Source organism: Podarcis bocagei (genome assembly GCF_964188305.1).
Source record: "Podarcis bocagei genome assembly, contig: HAP1_SCAFFOLD_44, whole genome shotgun sequence".
Taxonomy (NCBI): domain Eukaryota; kingdom Metazoa; phylum Chordata; class Lepidosauria; order Squamata; family Lacertidae; genus Podarcis; species Podarcis bocagei.
The window spans coordinates 784,265-788,960 of NW_027670336.1; positions in this window are offsets into that span (position 1 = coordinate 784,265).

Here is a 4,696-nt window from a genome sequence, read left to right on the forward strand (position 1 = left end):
TATTTTTTATTTTTTAAGAGGACAAATTGAGAGAGAATCTTTATTTATTGCATTAGCCGTGTGGCCATAGCATAATATACATTGAGATAACAACATAAAATAGGGGTGGGGAGGTAAAGGTAGATATCGTCCTGGGCGATTACTTAAACAAACAAACAAACAAAAAAACTGTTGAGGCTGGAGGAGGACCGTTAAAGGGTCCTTCAGCTCCTCAGATATGTCCTAGTTCGATTGTCCTTGTACAATAAGGCTACTTGGGACTTCGTTCGGTTGTGCGGCGTATCGACTGCAGCTGTGGTGTTAAAGAAGACGGTGCCGCTTTCCTCTTCATCACACTAAGCAGGAAGTTTGCTGTCATCTCGGTAATCCAACAATCAGAATCCTGCAGAAAGAGGGACACTATCCAAGGCTGGATTGGGAGATGAAGCTTATTCACTAGGGGGGTTAAAAACCGAGATCTTTCATCTGTCCAGATGGGACAGAAGAGCATTACATGGTCCATAGTCTCCAGGGCCGTGTCATTACAAGAGCATGTTCTATTTGCAATGGGAACTCTGGAATAACGACCCGACAGAACTGCTGTAGGAAAACAGTTGAGACGGGCACAGGTAAAGGCCCTACGCTTAGCCTCCGAAGAAATTGTGAAGCAGTATAGAGGGATGCCTTCTTTGCCTCAGTCTTCTCCGATAAGGAAAACAATGCCCGACCTGAAGAATTTGGAGCAAATGATTCAGCAAAGGAAACACAGCCCAGAATAACTAAGGAGATAGTACAAGAATACTTGGCCAGTTTAGATGTATTCAAGTCTCCAGGGCCAGATGAACTGCATCCAAGAGTATTAAAAGAACTGGCAGATGTGATCTCAGAACCACTGGCAGTCATCTTTGAGAATTCCTGGAGAACAGGCGAAGTCCCGGCAGACTGGAGGAGGGCAAATGTTGTCCCTATTTTCAAAAAGGGGAAAAGAGAGGACCCAAATAATTACCGCCCAGTCAGTCTGACATCAATACCAGGGAAGATTCTGGAGCAGATCATTAAGCAAACAGTCTGTGCGCACCTAGAAAGGAATGCTGTGATCACCAATAGTCAGCATGGATTTCTGAAAAATAAGTCATGTCAGACTAACCTGATCTCGTTTTTTGACAGAATTACAAGCCTGGTAGATGAAGGGAACGCAGTGGATGTAGCCTACCTTGATTTCAGCAAGGCATTTGACAAGGTGCCCCATGATATTCTTGTAAAGAAACTGGTAAAATGTGGTCTTGACTATGCTACGACTCAGTGGATTTGTAACTGGCTGACTGACCGAACCCAAAGAGTGCTCATCAATGGTTCCTCTTCATCCTGGAGAAGAGTGACTAGTGGGGTGCCACAGGGTTCTGTCTTGGGCCCGGTCTTATTCAACATCTTTATCAACGACTTGGATGATGGACTCAAGGGCATCCTGATCAAATTTGCAGATGACACCAAACTGGGAGGGGTGGCTAACACCCCAGAGGACAGGATCACACTTCAAAACGACCTTGACAGATTAGAGAACTGGGCCAAAACAAACAAGATGAATTTTAACAGGGAGAAATGTAAAGTATTGCACTTGGGCAAAAAAAATGAGAGGCACAAATACAAGATGGGTGACACCTGGCTTGAGAGCAGTACATGTGAAAAGGATCTAGGAGTCTTGGTTGACCACAAACTTGACATGAGCCAACAGTGTGACGCGGCAGCTAAAAAAGCCAATGCAATTCTGGGCTGCATCAATAGGAGTATAGCATCTAGATCAAGGGAAGTAATAGTGCCACTGTATTCTGCTCTGGTCAGACCTCACCTGGAGTACTGTGTCCAGTTCTGGGCACCACAATTCAAGAAGGACACTGACAAACTGGAACGTGTCCAGAGGAGGGCAACCAAAATGGTCAAAGGCCTGGAAACGATGCCTTATGAGGAACGGTTAAGGGAGCTGGGCATGTTTAGCCTGGAGAAGAGGAGGTTAAGGGGTGATATGATAGCCATGTTCAAATATATAAAAGGATGTCACATAGAGGAGGGAGAAAGGTTGTTTTCTGCTGCTCCAGAGAAGCGGACACGGAGCAATGGATCCAAACTACAAGAAAGAAGATTCCACCTAAACATTAGGAAGAACTTCCTGACAGTAAGAGCTGTTCGGCAGTGGAATTTGCTGCCAAGGAGTGTGGTGGAGTCTCCTTCTTTGGAGGTCTTTAAGCAGAGGCTTGACAACCATATGTCAGGAGTGCTCTGATGGTGTTTCCTGCTTGGCAGGGGGTTGGACTCGATGGCCCTTGTGGTCTCTTCCAACTCTATGATTCTATTCTATTCTATGGATCCCTTCAGGGGGTGGAATAGCTAGGGCTAGGCCTGAACACGGTCCTCTTGCATAGGAAGCTGTGTTAGAAAAATCAAGTTGCTGTAGTTTCTTTTTAATTAGAGGTAGGGCCGCCGGGCTGTTACACTCTAAGTTAAGGACAGTTTTACAGTTCAAATTGAGAAGAGAGCGGAATTTGAGGTTAATTGTAGTTTTCCAAGGAGAATTATGAATATCTCTTAGGATCAGATTGGAAAAACCACCTCTAATTCGAGCATCCGATGTTAGTAGGTGGAAGCTGTAGGAAATGGCTCGGCTCCATGCTCGTTTAACAATTGAGGACTGGGCGAACTCGAGTCGTAGGGCTGCACCTGAGACACATCTCGGGACGCCAGAAAGAGATCTCAGAAACATATGAAGTGGGCGATCCAAGTTACCTGATATTGCTGTAGTCCATACTTCGCATCCATATATTAATTTTGGGACAACTTTGGCATTAAATATTTGAATTGCTGCTGGAAGGTGTTTGCCACCCTTCTGGTGGTAAAATCGGACAATGGCGTTAGAGGTCGTGGTTGCAGCAAGAAAAGCAGATTGTAGATGGGTGGTCCAGGGGAGATTATAAGTGAATATTACGCCTAGATATTTAAAGGCTTTTACCTTTTCTAAGTAGCCACCTGTGATCTTAAGCGGCTCCAATTTGAGTTTGCGGGAACGAGTGAAGTGGAGGACTTTCGATTTTTTATAATTAATATTAAGAGCTTCCGCCTTACAATAGGCGATAAATGCGTTAACTGCGTTTGCTAGATCCGCAGCTGTTCTGGATAAGATGACAGCATCATCAGCATAGAAAAGGGAAGCAACGGGGTGACCTGCTAAGTGAGGAGGGTACTTCGATGCTAGCTTCAAAGTGGAAATTGCATCGTGAAGATAGAGATTAAACAATAAAGGGGCCAAGAGACAACCTTGTCAGATGCCCTTGGCCGTTGGAAATGGAGTAGTGAGGGAGCCGTTTGGACCACTTCGGACGCGAGCTGTGGTGTTTGAATAAAGGGAAATAATTAGGGAGAGGAGGTGCGAATCAATTCCCAGATGGGCAAGTTTGGACCATAATCTCTGCCTAGGAATGGAATCAAAGGCGGCCTCCAGGTCCATGAAAGCGGCAAATAGGTGGCCTTGCCTAGGAGCAGTGTATTTACTGGCAAGGTGATAGAGAGTTAGACAGTGGTCCATGGTTGACGCTGACTTTCGGAAACCGATCTGTTCTAGCGGTAGAATGTTCCTCTCCTGGACCCATGAGAGAAGTTCCTCCAGTAAAACAGCAGCAAATATTTTCCCCGGGATGTATAATAAACTGATGGGGCGATAGTTCCTTGGGATATTTGGCTGACCGCCTTTGAAGATCGGAACTATTATAGCTTCTCTCCAGGAGTCGGGGATGTCTAGGGCAGAGGAGATAGCGGTGAATACAGGAGTCAGGTGTTCGCTCCACCAAAGAGGATCAGTCAGGAAAAGGTCCAACGGTACCATGTCTGGGCCGGGGGCTTTATTTCTTCGCATTGACATTATGATGTTATAAATGCGAGTTGAGGTAAAGTTTATTGAGGAAGTGGAACTAAGAAAACAGAAACCGAGGTCCGACGGGGACTGAAGGAGATCTGTAAGATGATTTGGAGAAGCGAAACTGGTTAAATAATAGGCAATCCATTCATCAGGGGAAATCTTTGTAGCTGGATTGAATGGTGCCGAAGGTCTAACTAAGCGCCAGAAGGAGCGGGAGTCATGCCTCTCTACAGCCGAACGAAGAGTGGACCAAGCTTTAAAGATGTGCTGCTGCTTCTTGCAATGGATCATATTTCTGTATGTCCTTTTAATCTCTATGAGCTTTGCATGGATTTGGGGGTCGTTGGAAAATTTGATGATTCTGAGCATTTTCCTAATTCGCCTTCTTAGAGCTTTACATTCCTTGTCAAACCAAGGCGATTCAGAGAAAAGGCATTGGTGAGTAGGCGAGGTGGTGGTTATGTAAGTTGCTGAGAAAGCATCAAGTAATTTCCGGTATTGATCAGCAGGCAGGATTGGATCAGAGAGAGCTGCAGACATATCAATTGATTTTTGTATGTCCAGGGCAAGAGAGGAGCTGAGGCTTGTCCATTTCTTTGTTTTGTATACAGGGTGGCTTTGTACCATGGTTCTATAGTTTGAGGGGACTGAAAGTGGCTCTGTTAGGTTTAACAATAGAGTCAATGGAAGGTGGTCACCACCAAAATATTCAGCCACTTCCATTTTTGTAGAAATTGAGAATAGCTCCGGCGTCAATAAAATGTAGTCGACAACACTACTTCCCCGGGAAGTGATACACGTTAATTGCTGCGA